The 20,351-nt window shown below is 44.4% G+C and overlaps 1 protein-coding gene across 1 annotated transcript in view; it reads right to left on the reverse strand.

Annotated features, from left to right (window-relative positions):
- Rftn1 (raftlin, lipid raft linker 1) overlaps nt 1-20,351 on the reverse strand; it is a 194,302-nt gene that overhangs the window by 153,897 nt on the left and 20,054 nt on the right. The gene's annotated exons all lie outside the window — the stretch shown is intronic.

Raw genomic sequence — 20,351 nt, forward strand, 5'->3', positions numbered from 1 at the left:
TGGCCAGTGACAGAACTGGGAGGCAAACCTGGAGCCATCCTCCCATCTTAAATCACCTCTTGGATTAAACAACGGCCCTTTAAGTGGGTCCCAATGCACTGTAAACCAGTTATCCTTAGTTCCTTTAGTATTACAGAACATGCAAAAACCAGAAGTCACAACTCCATCATGACACAAACTTGATTTTTTAAAATCACTTACAAAAATCAGAATATTTTTAAACTTCTGTTGATCCCTTTGAATTTGAAAGGTTTTACAATGCAGTTTAGAAAGATACCACCCTTTTAAAAAGGTGCTCCTAGGAAATTTACACGCGTGCCTTTACGAGTCAATCACTTTCACCGGCACCTAGGCAGGGCCTCCAAACTCACACACAATCACCAATAGCATCCTCAGGACAGTATCTCGGCCATGAGGGTCAGTGTTCAAATGGGGTCTTGTTCTGAGAACTTGAAGGTTCTCATTTCTTCTCAAAAAAGAGGACTGGGCCAGAGGTTCCTGGCTCAGATCTGTCTGTTTCCTAATGTTCAGTGCTTAATTAAGAGCTATATTTCACTTGGAGCCCTTTGCTCAGTCCCAGGGAGGAAGAGCTATGTGGGGAAGGACACGTCGCCTCCCTTGGTGGCTTCCCGTACTCCCCCCCAATCTCTTTTTTTTTTTTTAAAGTCCCTACTTGGGCAGCCCTTTGCCTGGATGGCAGGACCAAGCACCTCTTCAACACAGTTCCCAACTTTGCTATTTTCTTTTCTCTTCCTTCCCGTTTCCCTACAGCTGGCACAGCCGTAAAGAAGTTTAAGCTGAAATAAAACTACCTGAAGAGTCTAGGAAGGAGAGTCACGCTGAATAAATTTGGGGACGCGGCCTCTTAAAAAAGCAGGTGTGGGGACGGGAAGCCACCAAGAGAGGCGACGTGTCCTTCCCCACATAGCTCTTCCTCCCCAAGAAGTGAAATATAGCTATTAAGTACTGAATATGAGGAAGTAGCGAGATCATATAAATAAAAAGATACAAATCTGAGCCAGGAACCTCTGGCCTAGTCCGAGAAAGAAGAAATGAGAACATTAAAAATATGTTCAGAGCACCACCCCATTTAAACAACCAAGGCCAGGAACTTAACTGGGAGAAGCCCAAAGGGTTACGGAAACTTCTGACAGGTATATGGTGGAGCGCGGGACCAGGAGGCACTGATGAGAATTCAGCGAGAACATTCTGGAATTACAAGGATGGACTGGTCTGACCGAGGTGTGGCACCTCATCAAGGCCAAGACCATTCTCAGTAATGTTTCCGACTCTGGGAGCATGCGATTTCCTGTTTGAAAGGGAGGTGGGGTTTGTCCCACACATGATGATATTCACAGGTCTATTCTACTGATTACACCGGAACTAGGACTTATGAACTCAAAGTAGCTAACACAATCTTAAATGATCAAAAGTTGAGGAGAGTGGCCACTGTGGAGCCATGGCGAGACGAGTCACCAAGAGATCAGGATTCTTTGAGTGGCTGGCGCTAGGTTAAGTGGCTCCTGGAAAATTCTTTCTCCATCAATGGTCTCAGTTTACTCATCTGCACAGGGTCAGACTTGACTGGGGGTGACCTCAGAGGGTTCCTCTCCCTTCTAAGCATTCCTGGGGAATCACTATTGTCCATAAATGTCCTCACCAATGACACCCATTTCCCACTTAAGATTTTCTGAGGAAATGACTCCGAACTATCACAAACAAACACAAATAATAACCTCTGACTGCAATCTCCTGTCTACCCTTTAGTAAGACTCAACTCTGTTGACCGCAGTACACCACAAGTCCCCAAAACTGGGCAAGATGCCATGATACCAGGTCACTGGAAATGCTGTCCACTGCCAGATTTCCAAAACTGGTCATCTTATTGCACCTACTGATAAATTTGACAAGACCCAGAGTTTCTTATTGGATGATCACACAAGGCCCACAAACACACACTGTATTCTTGAGAGCACTGTCAACACAAAGCATTACTACTCCCCCCGACCCCACTGGCTTCTGTTGCCAAAAGAGAGCTTCCCCAATACCTCCCTGCTCTCTTCTCTCCTGCCCTAGCCTACATCTCTGGGCTGACCTTGTCCTTATGAATACCAACTTCTCTGATGCCTGTGGCCCTGGTGAATCCACCCCATTCCATCCTGCTGACAGCCACCCAGGAGGATGTTTACCATGTCCCCTGGCAGCATCCTAAAGGTGGATGGGTCCTTGAAGAGGGGTCCACTAGGACAGATCTTATTTTTCAGATGGGGGAAAAGGTACAAAATAAACATTTATCATTCCCATCTTCATGAAATTCCCCACTCACATTTACCCCTTCTCTATTTGGGGAATGATAATAGTTATCATTGGCTGAGAATTATCTATGGGCCTAACCAGAGTCTTTTCTGATAACTTCATTCAATTCTAACACCAGGAATCTTATAGATAAGAAATGGAGACACTGAGGGGCCAAGTTACTTGCCTGAGGTCACAGAGCAGATGAGACAGTCTCCCCACCAGGTCTGCAGGCCTTAAGCCCAGATCTGTGTTGCACCAAAGTCCACGCTTTTTCAATCACTCCACCAGCCCTACTCTCCAACATGCAGGGTGATGGCCTGATAAACAGCTGCTGATTAATTAGTTAACGCTGCTGCCATTTGTTCTCCTTCCACAAGATAAACCCAGGCTTGTACCGGGCCTTGTGAGAAAGATGCCAGCTCGTCCCCAGGAAGCCAGCCAGCCTTCTGGTGATGACTGATGCTGGGAACAAGGAGCTGGACATCTATGGGTGTCTGATGGCCACTTTAAAGCACTCAAGGAGAGGTAAAGAAAAAAAAATAGGCTCCCATCCAATGCAATTTTTAAACCACTGATTCACCAGGCAGTACGGCATTGAAGTCAAAAGCACCTCAGCCACCACTGTGTTTGCAAGATTCTGCATTTACCAAAGCACCATTTACCAGCCCAACAGTCCCTGTGAGGCTAGTTGGGAGACAGCCCCCTGACAAGGTAGAGTAACGGGAACAGAAATTGAAGCAGTTCTATTTCTTTCAAATCCAGAATACAAAAGTCTAGTAACTGCAGGGTAGGAAGAGAAGCAGCTCCTCTTAAGCCTAGCATACTTCGAATTTTGCTTCCTGACCCCACAGTTTCTAGATCTGCTGGTTCCCGAGAGATGCACGCTCCCTCCAGGAGACACAACTATGGTTTCAGAACACCAAAGCCCAGATGTCCCCTTGGCCATTTTGGATTATAAATGCTGCCACATCATAAGGCAAAGAGAGCGGACTGCCATGCTTGTGTGTAAGAGGTGAATGATCCCAATTCCCCAGGGGAAACAGGATTTGTGCCACCAGGTCGGGGGCAGGGAAGGGTACACCTGCACCCAAGAGTCACTGGAGTATCTCTCGTTTCTTTCAAGTCCAAGAGTAGCCATCAATGGAAAACTAACGCGACTGAGACTGGAAGAACCAGAGGATTTAGCTCCATAGATTCTTCTGCCAGGACCTAGACCACCACACCCAGGGTCCCATGCAGAGGTGGCTGACATTATCCATATATGAGCCAGGCTAATCCTTCATCTCATTCCAACAATCCCATCTTAATATTCTATATCCTTCAGCCTGAACCAGGAAGATAACTCCTGCCATCTAGAGACAAACACCACGCCAGTTGGGACTTTATGTGTTGAGTGTAAGAAGAACAGTTGCACCAAGGCAGGAAGAAACAAAATGGTTTTGTTACGTGAGGTTACAAATGTGAGGAGGGTGTGTGGAGGCTGTGAATCTGAAGGAGCGGGTTGTGTTGGTCCCTCAGCTGCTTCAGCTCCAAATCCACCCTTCTAAGTTCTGATGTGTGGAGAGGCCAAACTGCATTCCCCCCTCATCCTATGAGTGCCTACCAGGTTCCTGTAGGGGGAAGGTAAGGGGACAGGAGCTTCTCCTTCTGTTTCCAGCACTTCTTGCTGGTGCCATCTCCAGCATGTATTGCTACCCTGGAAACCAGCCTCACCCAACTCCTCCGCACATACTCAGGAAGAATCCAGCAAAAGACATTGGTGAGCAAAAGACACTGCCGGGAAGGCTGTCAATGGAAGGGTTACATTCTGGGACTTCTGGCCACTGGCACAAACACATAAGGATAATGGTAACAAACCTCATTCAGAGGATCATCGTAGACTGTCATCTACATGAAATCTATGTACCAGTGTACATGTTCAAGATCTTAAAACTCATCCTGCAAAAAAATGGAGTTTTTACATGAATCATTTCACCAAATCAGATACTCAACAAATGTTCCCGGCTTGGGAGGCCCCAAGGACTTAGCAGTGGACAAGGCCAAGTCACGCCCTTGTGAAGCTTACATTAGGGCTGGAAGACACCATAAATAACGAAATGATAACAGACCAAGATTTCAGATGACAAGTTGCATGGAGAAACTAAAGCAGGCAGAGCAGGGGTCAGGAACGAGGAGGGCAGAGGAGCGAATGTTTGGGACAGAGTAGGAAGAGGCAGAGGCTCTGAGATAGGAAGGAAGGAGCCCTGAAGAGACCTGAGACAAAGCCCTCCTAGCAGAGGGGCCTCAGGACACTATCACAGAGAAGTGCCCCAGGGTCACATGACATGGGGTCCTTGGAGCCCCGCCACTGCCAAAGGAGGCTCTCTGTGGCAGGGATGCCATTAGCTGGCTTCCAGCAGTCCCCCAAGTCAGACACAGCTCAGCGGCCAAGTTCACGTCCCCACTCCGAAATGCGGTTATTTTTCTTTACTTTCAATTTGCATCGCAAGCTGGAGAGAAATGAATTACATCCCCCTGGGTTTCTCTGTTCCGTACAATTAAGGAAAGCTATTTCTTAGTCACAAGGCGAATGACGACACCAAGATTTCCCATTTTCTCTCTGCAGGAAGGCTGTCATCACTCAATATTAATTGATCCTACTTTTCATCCATAAAGCAGGGTTGAAACAAATTTTTGGTCCCCAAAATGGCAACTATTACCCTGTTAAGGTAAATTATTAATGGTGTCTCCATCAAAGCACACTCGAGTTCACAGGGCATCAGCTGCTTCGATTCGCGCCGTGTTTCTTTAATGGGGAAAAATGAGTAAATTAGTACATTTCTTCCCCACACTGGATAAATCACCAGCGCCTATCTCGTTTAAGGTTTGCCAGGGGTTTTCCACCATTTCATCAAATCTAGGAACACACAGAAAGGGTGCAATGTGTCTTCAGCTCCCAGCAGGAGAGCCTGTCAATCGAATGCAATTTCATTTTCCTGCTAGAGAGACTGGATAAAGTAAAAACAGCAATAAGATGCAGGAAGCTCAAAAACTGAGGAGACCCATTGCTCTGTGTGTGTATATTTTTTCCATAGACAAAAAAAAAAAAAAATCATGCTTAATTCTAGAGCAGGGAAACTGAATTAGAGGATCCTAGTTTTAAAAGAAAAGTGGGGGCCCTAGTTGTATGTATCTACAAGTGAACAGCCTACAGTGGACTGGGAACCTATGGGAAGCCAGCCCTCATTCCTACCGAGGGTGCTCACCAGACACTAGCATCCAGTGAAAAACAATTCTCAAACTCAAGAGAGGGCTTTGCTGTCCACTCCTTCCAATCCCTTTTGGGTCATTTATTTACATGAGTGCTGGGGCCTTGTGAAAGGCTAACCACAGGCCATTTGCATTTCATCAATATGTTTAAATGTCACGACTCTTGACTTGTACAGCTGGAAGCCAGGCTTAGCCACTCACAACCAGGCTGCTGAAAAATTGTGGTCCAAGCAGAAGACATTTCTTGAACATATAATTTAGTTTTGAGAAAAGATGAGCTCTGTGCACCAGAGCTGTGGCATGAAATTAGAGATCTATGGATGTGTCTCCATGGCGTCAAGGAAATGACAAGGGTGGAAAAGTGAACAGTCACTTGCTTCCAGACTAGCAGGGGGAGGGGAAAAAAATCACCGTGGAGATCACTCCTGTTAATGGCCTTGAAGGACCAGTGCATCTCTCCCTGGGTACTGCTAAGGACTCCTCTGGAAACTGCCTACCAAACGGAAGCCACCTGGTGTGGGAGTTTAAGAGACTTGAAAGGGGGAGAGGAACTACTGATATTACCCTTTCTTTATTCTCATTGTGGCAGAAAGTTAAAACCCATTTCTACCCTTTATTCTAGCTACTTTTCCTGGAAGAAAAAATAATTCCTATATTTCCCATTTACAGATGGGGCAACAGGAACTGAGGTTAAGTGACTTTCCCAAGGTCACAGAGCTAATAAATGGCAGAGCCAGAATTTAAACCCTGTGTTTCTGACAATTCCACAGGCCACCTTTCATAGGGTGGAGATATTTGTAACATAAACTGCCTGTGTTAATACATAATGATGTATAACAAATTACCACAAAACTCACATTTATCATCTGTTTTTTTGAGTCAAAAATCTAGGTGCAGCTTGGCTGGGTGCCTCTGGATCAAGACCTCTCAGAAGGCTGCCTCAGGTATCATCCAGGGCTGACATCACCTCTAGGCTCCCTTGGGGTAGATCACTTCCAAACTCATACACATGGTTGTTGGCGGGATCCAGTCTCCCGGGGGGCTGCTGGACTGAGGGCCCTATTTCCTCAGAGGCTGTTAGCAAGTCTCTCAGTTCCCTCCCAGATGAGCCTCTCCAGGGTACAATGAATGGTGGCTGGCATCCCTCAGAGAGAGTGAGAAAGAGTGCAAAAATCCAAGACGGAAGCTGCAGTCTTTTTTGTATCCCAATCTCAGAAGTGACAACCCATCATTTTCCCTCTATCCTCTTCACTAGGAGAACGTCTCTAGGTCCAGCCCACACTGGACCACACTGGACTGTGGAAGTGATTCTACGGGTCATGAATACCAGGAGGCTGGGATCATCTCCACGGACACCCACCAATATTACAATAAGCAGAGAAGTTGAATCTAAAGTTGGTTTCCCCGCCTCAGTTACCTTGGTTCCCAACTCCAAGTTCAGTACAGAACTCCAACATTCCTTGTGAGAAAAAAAAAAAAATCCCTGATTGGTTCACCTCTCTGCGATGCCAATTTCAAACAACTGCTTTAAAGTTCTCTTTTTGATTTTAGTTTTTTCTGTCTAATCCATTTATATGAAGTTCACAGTAAGAAACTACTGAGTAGAAGTGGAAGTTATTGCTTTTTTTTTTTTTTTAACAGTGTACAGTTTGGTAAGAAACAAGGCAAGAAGAGAAGCAGTTGGGCCACCAGTTTTGGGGGGTAAAGCAAGGCAATGCAGAAAAATCTCAAATGATTTTCTCTCCATTCCTAGTGCATCTTTCCAGCATCGTCTCAGCCTGTTAGGAGAAGATGCAGCAACTTTTAACAAGCTTCATCCCACTCTGACCCAGAAGACCATTTCTCACCCAGGAAGCTATCATGGACAGAAGATGCAGGGGTTCATCCCCAGGACACCTTTGAGGCACTGTTGGAAACTCTGAAGTCTCCAACAGCTCAGCCTGTCAACATCAGCAGCCAACCCAGGAAGCTGGTCTGAGACACTAACATAGGGGTTTTCTCAACTACAGCTGGGTGGACCCAAAGATGAGACCTGACTTAGGATTGCCATATACCAAACAGCAGACAAATCTCCAGGCATGAAGGGCCCACCAGGTCAAAGATAAGTGATGAAAGTCAAAACAAATGCTTCTCCAACAGAACAGAACCATCAAGGGCTGTGCCCAAACTAGGCTGGTTTCAAAACACACTCACTCTAGAATTTAGTGGAATGTTTTAGACTCCTTTTCCTACACTGGGAGACCTCATTGTCTTGTTCACCACCGTAGGCACAACACAGCCTGAGAGGAGGTCATCAGTAAATAGTCAATTAATATTGGATGACCATATCAGACAAGACTGCTTCCTCCATTAAACCAAATCCACCCAAAAAGCTACCAGGAATACCTGACCCATCCTATGTCAAAAGCCACACTGATTCCTCATGGCCCCATGTGGCGTTCATGCCTACAAACCAAGTTTAAACCAAGATGCCCAACTGAAATAATCCCCTTCCTCTTAACAGGACCCAAGGAGGCCTCCTGATAAAAATCATATAACCTGAAAAGCACACTCTTACAAGAATGGGGGTGGGCGGGGGAATCAGCTGCTAAATATAGAAAGTACTCCTTGCCTGCATAACCTTTATTTATCAGAAGATCTGACTTGTAAACAAAGAACAGCATGTCTGAAACACAGAACCCAGGAAATGACTTTCTAGACTTAAGGATAGCGGCATGCACCTTAAGGCCAGACTCGCCCACCTTTTCACACCAGAATTGCCCTCAAAAATAGTCCAAAGAAAATTCAACAAGTCTCCCTTCCTCTGAAAGGGCAGAGAAATCTGCTCAAAGTCTAAAATGATTCTGGACCCCAGTGAAATGGGATAAAAACCTCTTGATACAAATTCTCTGAAGCAATATTGATAATAATCATTAGTAGGATGCTCAGAACATTAACTCATTTTCTGTTCCACTTTAACCAAATTAGATTAAAAAATTATTACCACTTTCACAGGGCTACTTTTATGAATCCCTGCAGAAAAATAATTTGGTTTTGCTTTGACAGATAACAGCCATCACTAGGGAATTTCATTTTACTGAAGACAGCCTTAAGTCACTGAAATTTACTACTTGGGTTACACACACACACACACACACACACACACACACACCCTGATCCCATTTTCACACAAGACTGAATGTTGTTTCTTGGGTCTGGATTTCAAGTGGCTGGGAAAAGAGCATGAAGAGTTTTTACATTAAGAAAGGAATGTAAAGAATGCCAGACTTCCTTAAATCTAATCTTACTACCCCCATTAGTGTGTATATAACAATAACATTAGTGCTAACAGCAGACTCAGTTGCAACATCAAAAGCAAGCATAGAGAAGATGCATACAGCAGCTCTGCTCAGAAAGGTTTAAAGTCACGTCACTCATACTATCTCATTCATCTTACAAATCCCTGCAAACTGCACAAGCACACTTATCTGCTGTGAGACAAGTCTTATGGGAACCGATTTCCTTGCCACTCTTCGCATATTCTGTTTAAAAACAGGGCCTGTTTTTAGCACACCTCCCAACAGTGCCTCAACCCATAACTCATGCCACTGACTTCCTTGCATGAGTCTTAAAAACAAAAAAACCCAACCCTTCGTAATTATAGAAGCCGGAAACAAAAAAATGAAACCCAGGTAGGAAACTGAGCAAGTTCATGGCACCCAACAATTGCTTTTGCCCAAACTGAAATTAAATAAATATACACATGCACTCTCTCCATGAAAACGCTGCTGCGCAGTTTATTAATGAACAGTGAAAGGAAACAGAAGCCGAAAGTGGGTCAGGAGAAACTGTTTAATCTAATAGTCTGGAAATTATACTGGAGGGAACAGATGGTTTCACAGAAGTCGATGCTACCTAGAGGACCAAAGAGCAATTTTCTAGGAAAGAAAAATGCTTCCCTACCCTACTGCACATACTGTTTTCCAGCAAAGGAGGAGTCTATATTCAACACAGGACAAACCCAGCTTGGCATGTTTACAGAACTAAGTGGCAGCCATCCACATGTCTAAGATCACAAGAGGCCTTCTCAATCTGAGCTAGAGGTCAAACATGGCCCTCTTGTGCAAACAGCAAAGGGAAACCAACACAATATTCCAGCAGGTTATTAACCAACATTCACAACCTTCGTAGTAAGAAAAAGTGACCATCAATGTGGCTTGCAATTCCCACACACTCTGGACCACAGTGAGACATATAGGCCGCTTGGAGATAAAAGGCCTTCGTGTAAGATGTGGTTGCATAAGGCAGGACCACCCAGCCACTGCGCCTCCCTGTTCATCAAGCAGAGTTAAACAGCAATCACCTCCAGAGCTGTAAGGACCAAGTAAAGTAGATAAAGCTGGGCTGCCAACCACACAGTCAGAGACGACACGCAGGTGATATTCATATCCCATTATCTTGTTTTATTTTGTGGTGCTGGGCTCCACCACCTTTGATTCACTAAAACATAGGAAAGTTCTCACTAACGGGGCACAATCCAAAGGAGATCTGTCACAGCTGGGAGGCTTCAAATGACAGACAAGAAGCACCCAAATCTCAAAGCCATCATCTGTGAGACCTTTGATACTGTCCACATTGCTTAAGAGGAAAAGATTTAAAAGTAGCGAGTCTGACTGCATACTTGAGGTAGTATCATGGATATATGCTGGGTCACCGAAATGACCCCTGTTTCCTCATTTGTAAAAATCAGGATCCTTATGGGTATTAATTTACACCAAGCATGGTGGGTGGAGCCTCTGCTCTCATAACTATTAACACCAACAACATCACTAAGCCTGTGGCTCCCCTCACAGTGGGTCATCTGGAGGTGTCTCCTGCAAGGCCAGAGGCCACAGTGGCAGAACAGCCTTTGTACCATTAAGATTACAGGCTAAGACAGGAGGACCCTCCTCCAGGATGAGCTTAAGAACTGGGGGCTAGCTGGGCATGGTGGTGCACGCTTGTAATCCCAGAGGCTCAGGAGGCCGAGGCAAGAGGATCACAAGTTCAAAGCCAGCCTCAATGAAATCAAGGCACTATGCAACTCAGTGAGATCTTGTCTCTAAATAAAATACAAAATAGGGCTGGGAATGTGGCTCAGTGGTCGAGTGCTCCTGAGTTCAATTCCCTGAAACCCTTCCCCCGCAAAAAAAAAAAATTTGGAGGATATAAAGAGTCAATGCCCCCAACTCAGACATGGGGCCTCCTACTTTCTGCCATAATGTCAAAGGAAGCTTTGGGCCTTCCTCCTATCCTTCCACCTTCTCTCCTCCCTGGCTTCTAATATCTTGCCATAAGGTTCGTGGTTGTTTTTACCTACAGGGGCAGGGGGCACAAAATGCTATCAATGTCAGGGACTCGCTCCATTCTGAGAAGCTGCAAATATTATAGATGAAATTGTCATGTTCTGAAGTGGCAGATATCGTATTTAGAGAGAGATAATAAATACCTCATTAAGGGATGGCAAAACAAACACTTCAGGGTCCTTGAAGCTCTATCTAAAGGAACCCCATGGTGAAACCCACTTTAAACCAAGAATCCTCTTGTGATGCAAAGAGCTACCCAGCCCCCAGCACCCCCCCACCCCCGATATTTTCCCCCTCCCTTTCCATGGTTTCCTAGGTGGGGCTTCCTTCCCAGTGAGGACTTCATGCATATGAGGCAAGCACTCTATACCTGCAGTTAGATCTCAGTGCTAATGACTAAAAGTCCCATAGGAGCCCTTCCCTAAAAATCCCAGCCTTTGAGGCCACTCATCTGCATGAACAGCTCATTCTTACACCACTGAGGGTACCAGACCTCCCCCAGCTTATGCCATATCACATACTCACACAATGCATCAGAAAAAGACCGGGTTTCTCAGGACCAGAGGTAAATCGCAGGAGGTTCAAGCAGCCCCGAAGGGAAACGAAGTCTCTCACCACCACTCTCCTGAAGGTCATTTATTGGGATGCCCACGATCATATCAGCGAACCACGTGGGACTTAACACGTGCCTGCTCACTTGTTAGCAAACTCAGCTGCTCATTGGCATCACCTGTAGTTTCAAAAGTACTGACATCTGGGTCCATTCCTCAAGACTGACTTAATTGGCCTGGCAGGCAGCCTGGGCATAGGAATTTAAGTTGGAGAATCATTGTTCCAGCTTATGATTTTTTAGGACCATGGCCTGTCCTCCCAAATACAGTACAAGTCACTTTAAGGAAATACTTATAAGTTGGTCATAATGTAAAAGTAGATGAGTATTTACTGAATTTATTTCATACTAAAAAAAAGAATCATACCAGCATATTTATATGTACCACCTCTACTCAAGTAAAAGATGTGGTAAAGGTTCTCAAAGTATGGTGCCCACAGAGCACCTGGGGATGTGTTACAAAGGCAGATTCTCAGGCTTTACCCAAGGTTACCAAGTCAGAGACTCTGAACAGGGGCCTGTTTTAACAGGCCCTCCAGGGGATTCTCCAGATGACAATGCTCAAGTTCGAGAACCACTACTTTAGGGTAATGATCAGTTCCAAAGGCTGCAGTCTTGTCTGGAGGTTAACATTATTTGAGGCAACTCTCTGGAACTTGCCTATCATCTCTGACTTCAAGAGCCCTGAAACCAGAAAGGCGAAGAGTGCCAGGATTTATAACAAACTAAAGTACTCAAGCTCTTGGCCAAAAAGAAAGAAAGAAAACCTTTAATTTCTTAATTTTCAGAACATGTGACCCATCTTTTCAGATTAGTGTTTTTCCCAGCTGTGAAATGAGCACACAAGGACAGCTACACAGACAACAACCAACAGCTGCTTCTGTAGTTGTTTAGGGCTAATGTTACCCAGACTGGAAGTTAAATCTGGACGGACCCTTAAATGATTCATTGCACAATATACATGTTTTGAATAGTGACTATCACCCTGTGTTCTTATCATGACCACCCAAAATGTATATACAGTTTAAGGCTAACATGCTGGCAGCCAAAATCCAAGTATGAGCCTGGTCAGCAAAATGTGGAAGAAAACATCCCCAAGGTCAACTCTTAAAGACCCCTTAGACAGGAAAACCACAAAGATGGGAATTTGAAAAATGTGGCCAGGCAGCCCAATCCTCAAAATTGTAACATGTGTCGTGGGAATGTTTTATAAGCAAGAATTTAAGAGGGGGGGAGGAAGACAAGCTTGAAAAGACAGGCAATGGAGCATACAGACAAAATTTGGAGCGTTTTCAGGTTGACGCCCTTTGATTTAAACTCACCAGGGTGCAGGAGTCTCAGGAACCAGGGAAGTCTAGAGAGAAAGCTCTGCTGTCAGAGAGGCGAGAGGTTGTTCTACAAACGTCCAGTAGTGTACAGGCATACAGCAAGTTACTTCTTTTTTTTTTTTTTTTTTTTTTTTTTTTTTTGGTACCGAGGATTGAACCCAGAGGTGAGTGACATCTCCAGTCCTTTTAACTTTATTTTCAGATAGGGTCTCACTAAGTTGCTGAGGCTGGCCTTGAACTTGCAATCCTCCTGCCTCAGCCTCCCAAATTGCTGGGATTACAGAGTGTGCCATCACACCCAGCAGCAAGTCATTTTTATAACTTCTCCATACAGTTTTTTGGTGGTCTTGGGGATTGAACCTAGGGCCCCAAGCATGTTAGGCAAGCACTCTACCACTGAGCTACATCCCCTTAAAACCTCTCCAACCAAACTCTATCACTATATTTTGCTATACCATAGAGGTGACTCCACCCACCTCATATGACTGTTGTTAGCTTGTTTAAAAGAGATGAATACTAGTTGCTGAATAAACAGTAGTCTATTATTACATGTAAAAAAATTAAGCAACTTGCCAGGTGCAGTGGCACATGACTGTAATCCCAGTGGCTCAGGAGACTGAGGCAAGAGGATCAGGAGTTCAAAGCCAGCTCAGCAAAATCAAGGTGCTAAGCAACTCAGCGAGACCCTGTCTCTAAATAAAATACAAAATAGAGCTGAGGATGTGGCTCAGTGGTCGAGTGCCCCTGAGTTCAATCCCTAGTACCAATAATAATAATAATAATAATAAAGTTACTAACCCACATACATTGTTGTTAGACACGTAAAACTATACAATCCCTCTGGAAAACAGGCTGTGTCTTAAAAAGGTAAATATACATTTGCCAAACAACCCAAAAATTCTACTTCTGACATATTTATTCAATAAAAATGAACATATGTCCACACAAGACTTGTTCACAAATGTTCATGGCAACTTTTTTCATAATAGCCCCAAACTGGAAATAGCCCAACTGTTCAATGTGAGGGGGATTAAACAAATTGTAGTACATCCAAACAATGGAATATTACTCAAAAACAAAAGGCAATAGGCTCTGGATTCATACAACAGCATGGATGCATCACCAAAACATTATGCTGAGTTAAAGAAGCCAGACACAAAGGAGCACATTCAGTATGACTCCATTTTATTCAAAAAGAGGCAAAATGAATCTGCAGTGGTGGGAAGAAGATCCGTTGTCTGGGCTGGAGGCACCTGAGGGAGCTCTCCTGGGTGATGGGAAAGTTCTGCATCTTGAATGTGGTGGTAATTCTCCAGAGGTTCATAATATCGAAGCTCACCAAACTATACACTTAATATGGGTATATGTCTTTTTTATTTTAATATTTATTTTTTAGTTTTTGGTGGACACAACATCTTTGTTTGTATGTGGTGCTGAGGATCGAACCAGGGCTGCACGCATGCCAGGCGAGCACGCTACCGCTTGAGCCACATCCCCAGCTCGGGTATATGTCTTTGTATAAAAGTTATACCCCAATATATCTGTTCACACAAGCAGCACTGAGAGAGCATGCAGCCACATGCATTCAAAGGTTGACCCTGAACTCTCTTTCATGGGTATCAAAGCCTGGGAAAAGAAACATTGGCTTCTGGTCCATGACTTACTACCTGTGGAAGCAACTTCTTCATCTGAAAATAAATAAGAGAAAAAATGCCTTCCCTCCAGCTCTCAGGGCTCCCTGAATGATTGAGCAAGTGCATTACAGGAAAATGCTTCAAAAAGAATCAGAACACTTGGTGTGTGACCTCATGCCATCCACCCGGGTACCCTACAAACCCACTTCTAAACCCAGCTCTCCCTCAGCCTCCAGGCAGGTCCTAGGACCACCTCCTGATCTCTCTTGACCCACCGACTTCTCTTGTCCCCATTGCCACTATCTTGGCTGAGGCCACCTGAGCCTTGCTGATGACTGTAATGACTTCCAAATGGTTTTCCCTCCCCCACTCTTGCCCCTTCCATCCTCCTTCATTCTAAACTCAAAGAGATCTTTCTAGAGTTTGAATTTGATCATGACCCACTCTCTTCTGACCTTAAAAACCTTGAGTGTTCCTGAAAAAGCCAGGTCTCTTTAACCCAGCACTTAAGACCTTTTGTCATCTGTACCCCACCTTACTTCTCCCAACAAAACAGAACTGCCTGTGTCTTCCCATATATGAAATATTGCCTCTGAATTTTTGGTCTTTCCCATGTGTTATCCACTCTGCCTGGAAAGCTTATCTCCTTCCCTTTTTCTTCCACACATTTTTTTGCCTGGCTAATGCTAAATTCGCCTGTTTATCATAAGCCTTTCACCCCTCCATCAGTACTGGGGGCTACCACCTTGCCCTCTTATCTCCATCATTTTGGTTCTTCCTTTGAAAGAGATTTTGAACCAATCCAGAGTAGTGGATAAGACTGGTGCTATAAACTGAATCATATCCCCCCAAATCTTATTTCCATATGACTATATCTGGGGTAAAGAATTAAAGTCAAAGGAGGTCATAAAGGTGGGGTCCTAACCCAGCAGGACTATAAATCAAGCACACACATGCTCTCTTTTTTTCTCCTTCCCTCCCTCCATCTCCTCTCAAACTCCCTCTCTGCTATGAGAGAACACAGTGAGGATGCACTCAATTCTCACAGGCAACTGTCTGCAAGCCAAGAAGGGAGTCTTCGTCAGGACCCCACTATGAAGCATCCTCTCCAGTACAGAGACTTCCAGTTCCCAAAACTGGAGAAAATAAATGTCTATTGTTTAAGCCATCCGTGTGTGCTATTTTGTTATAGCAGCCCAAGCAGACTAAGGCCATTGGGAACATCTCCTGTCTGGTTTACCCATTAATCCCCAGAACACAACATCTGGCCCAATGCCAATGTTCAGTCAGTATGTGTGCAATCAATGAAATGTCACCCTGTGGTCATTATGAACCCAAGAACAAATGAACATGATAAAATTGTACATTATTCTGAATTAAAAATGCAGATTCTGATCTAGAACCAAGTCTTTCTCCCTTGAAAACAGACCAGCGCTGTTTCATATATAACTTTCTGAGATGCTGGAAATATTATTTATCTGCACCATCCAATATGGCAGCCACCGGGCATGCACGGCTACTGAGCACTTGAAATGTAGCTAGTGTGAAGGAGGAAATGAATTTTTAATCTTATTTAATTTTAATGATTACATTTAAAAAGCCATGTGGCTGAGTGATCCTGTTCTGAACAGCACAGGACTGGAGACTTCAAGCAAGGCCCTAAGCCCTGGGCACTGGCGTCATTATATTGATCACACTCAATGCCAACTGTCGCTAGAACCAAATGTATAAAACACAGTTGATTCTCACAGAGCCGACACAGGTAGCTTTCAAGGGGTATTAGAGTGGCCTGGCACAGAGAAGCTGGCAAAACACACACATAAAAGGGATAATGAGGCACCGTTTTGCAGAGATTGTGATGCTTTAGGGGCCTCCGTCTGCGATGAAGCCCAGCAAAGGGCAGGTTCATCCCTCGGTGACCAGACTTAATTGAAAATTTAAGACCCAATCAAATCACCCAGAATTGAGATTTTTGGCAGCTTAATGTGCGTCGCTGTGAGGTTCCCGCTGCTTTTCGCCTCTGCCAGCCCTACAAGTGAGGCTGCAGGTTCCAATATCATCCACAACGGCACCAAGCTTCAAGCAAGAGACAAAGCCACGTTAAATCTAATCCTGATTTCTTAAAAAATGCACACAGTCCCTGTCCTTCCTAAGCCATGAGGTGAACACTGGCCAATACTCTACCCCCGATTTGCATTTGCTTAAGAGTCAGAGGAGCATCTTCTCTGTGAAAGATAAGCGTATTAAGTGCACTTAAAAAAATCTCCCATGGAAGATTATGTCTAAACCTTATGGAAGGGCTGGGGTTGTAGCTCAGTGGTAGAGTACTCGCCTAGCATGTGCAAGGCACTGGGTTTGATCCTCAGCACCACATAAAAATAAATAAATAAATAAAAGGTACTGTGTCCATCTACAGCTAAAAATATTTTTTAAAAAACCTTATGGAAGAGGAATATATCATATGCCCTTCTACATAACACAAGTCTCTTGCAAGAATGTTCTAACTGGTGTTAATGCCTTATTTGCCGAGCATCTTGTAATTTACATGTGCTCTGATGCCCAAGAGATCTATGTCACTTTCTAGATCTAGGTCACTTCCTCTGTCACTTCCCAATACCACATCTTTGGGCAGGTTACTTAACCTCTCTCTGAGCATCTGTCTCCCCATCTGAAAAAAGGGGTGAGTTGTACCCATATAATTCACTAGGTTATTGCAAAGATAAAATGACAGAAGCCACACAAGATGAATATTCACAGCAACTTAATTTAGAATGGCCCCAAACTGGAAACAACACAAATGACCATCAACAGGTGAATGGAAAAACAAACTAGCCCATCCATACCATGGAATACTACTTAGTAACACAGCAAAGGATGAACACATGTGACGTGGATGCTCCAAATGAGCAAGCTGAGGGAGTGACAGAGGCTACATACTACATGACCAAAAAGAATATATACTACATGACTCCATTTACAAAAAAAAAAATTCTAGAAAATAAAATCGGTGACAGAAGAAGTAAAAGAAAGCAAATCAGTTGGAAAAGGAATAGAATGGTATATAGTAGGCACTTAACAAATGCTACCTCCGTTTTGGACAAGGGTGAATGAGCTCATCAGAAAAGCTGGGGATACTGCCAGCAAAATGGATTGATGCACAGAAACACACCTCTGGGTTTACCAGGACCCAACCAGTTAGCATGGGCTCTTCTCAGCTAGAAAGTGTGAACAAGGACGATGAACAGAAAGATGAACAGGGTTTAGTCTTTGCCCTGAAGGAAATACAAGTAGGTTTAATGCATGATGTAATAAAAGTGTCATAAGGATGGTGCTGACAAACTGCAGGTGTGCAGAGAGTAAGGCTGATGGGTTTGATGTCAAGAAGGAGGATTCCAGTGGGTGGATTCCAGTGGCAAGCAATAAGAGGCAAGGCCTTGCCAAAGCAGGGAAGCTGGGAAAGGGGGGTCCTGGGGGAGCAGGCGGTCCTACAGCCACAGCACACACTGTCCTCTGGGGATGCATGGGAGACAGTCCCAAGACAAAGCTACAGAAAGCCCCCAGCGCCAACCTGAGCCTCAACTTCATCTGCCCAGGGGAACCTGCCAAAGAGTTGAGCATGATCAGATGTGTGTTTTACACAAACAGGTCCTATCTAGAGGGCAATTTGGCAATTTATCAAAAGTCCTGACATTCGCATCCTTCAACTTGGCAATTCCTGAGGAAATAATCAGAAATGTACACAAAGATTTATGTACAACATTGCTTATCACAACATTATTTATAATAGCCCAAAGCCCAAAGTAACTTAAATGTCCAATAAAAGGGGACTGCTAAATAAATTATAGCACACTGAGTGATTAAATCATATAGTCATTAAATCATACTTTGAGAGCACATGGATGACAGAGTGCATACCTCACCATACCATGTGAAATTGCAAAAATGCAAGATGCATACAGAGATGATGAGCATCTGTTTGACAAATACTCATTGACTAGGCACCATCCTAAGCACCCAAGGTGCAGCAGATAATAAAACAGACACCATCCCCACACTCCAGGAAAGAGATTCTACTTTTCCATGAAGGAAGGCAGACAGAAAACAACGAAACAGCAATAAGCAAAATCCTTTGATGACATGGAAGAAATCAAGAGGGAAAGAGATGGGGAGTTGCAAGGGAGGTAGACATTTCAAAGGGATGTCAGGAAAACCTTCAGAGAGGAGGAGCTTAAGAAGATGAGGCAAGGGGATCTCTGGGGAAAACTTGCAGACAAAGATCGGGCAGCCCGAAAGCCCTGGGGTGGCCTGGAGGATACAGAAAGAGCAGGGCGATACAGCAGAACACGAAAGACAAGCTGCAGGAGAATGAATTCCCAGGGAAGCCGTGAGACCAGTGGAGGAGGTGGGAGCCACAGGAGGGCTCTGAGCAGAGGAGCTAAGTGATCTGTAGGACCGGGGCAAAAGCAGGGAGGACAGGCAGGACTTTCCCCAGTGTAGTTCTAGCTCTTTATAATGAGCTTGCATTCATTTTATAATTAGAAAACAAAAGATAATGCAATTAAAAAAAAACAGAGAAGCAATGCAGATGCAGCAGCCACGGGAACACAGGGAAACTAGCAAGGAGGTCAGGGAAATTGGCAAGAGATGATGGTGGGAGCAGCCGGAGGCCAAGAATGGCACATAGCATATGTTTCTGGAACAACAATTATTTTATTTGTGTGTGTGTGTGTGTGTGTGTGTGTGTGTGTGTGTGTGTGTGAGCCTGCCTGTGAAATTTTATTTTTATTTTAAAATTAACTCTTTCTTTTCTTTCTTTCTTCCCTTTATTTTTCCCCCATATCAGGCACTGAACCCAGGGGTGCTTAACTACTGAGCTACATCCCCAGCCAGAAGGACACAATATGAGGAGGAAGAGGCTGAGTTTGGTTTTGGTGACTTGGAGGGATACGAAGATGTCACCTGTGCCCAGCTGCCCATCCCTCTTAGGGCTCAAGAAGCCACAGAGGCTTCACAGAGGGACAGTGACAGCCCAAAAGAGGAGAGGGGGATACTCGAAGCGCCAGGTTTTGTGCGAAGGGCTTTGCACACATTTCTTCTTCTAAACTTCACAGCCTCCCTGTGATGTGCACGCTTCTTTTAAAGACAGGAATACTGCAGGCCTGAGAGGCTTAGTGACTCACCCATGATGCCAAAGCACAGCCAGGACCAAAACCATGAATATGAGGGCTTTTCCCACTTATTCTCCTATATATTTCACAGAAACCCAGGGAGAAAGTGTCTTAAGTGATAGAATGCCCAGTTTTGCTCCTAACTTCTTGGGGCCCATAAAAAGAGTGTTCTCTTTGTTTTCCAAATCCAGTGTCCAATGGACACTCAAAGTATAACACAAGACCAGAAGTGGAAGCCTGGAGAGGGAACTTCAGACACGCTTCGCTGCATAGATTTGGAATAGGAACTATATAGAGATGGAGCAAGAGCCCAGCAATGGTTTAGGTGCCCTAGTGATATAGTGTCCAGGTTTTGCTCCTAACTTCCTGGGACCCCCAAAAAAGAGTGTTCTCTTCGTTTTCCAAATCCACATAATTTTTTAAATTTGTTCTACTTAGTTGTACATGACAGCAGAATGCATTTCAATTCATCATACACAAATAGAGCACAACATTTCAATTCTCTGGTTGTACACAGTGTAGAGATGCACCACTCGGGCAATCATACATGTACCCAGGGTAATGATGTCCATCTCATTCCACTATCTTTCCTACCCTCACAACCCTTCCCCACCCTCCCCTTTGCCCAATCCAAAGTTCCTCTATTCTTCCCATGCTCCCCCAATCATAGATCAGCACCCACTAATCAGAGAAAACATTCAGGCTTTAGTTTTTTGGAGTTTGGCTTACTTTGCTTAGCA

The sequence above is a fragment of the Urocitellus parryii genome, chromosome 3, assembly GCF_045843805.1.
Source record: "Urocitellus parryii isolate mUroPar1 chromosome 3, mUroPar1.hap1, whole genome shotgun sequence".
In the NCBI taxonomy this organism is placed as follows: Eukaryota; Metazoa; Chordata; class Mammalia; order Rodentia; family Sciuridae; genus Urocitellus; species Urocitellus parryii.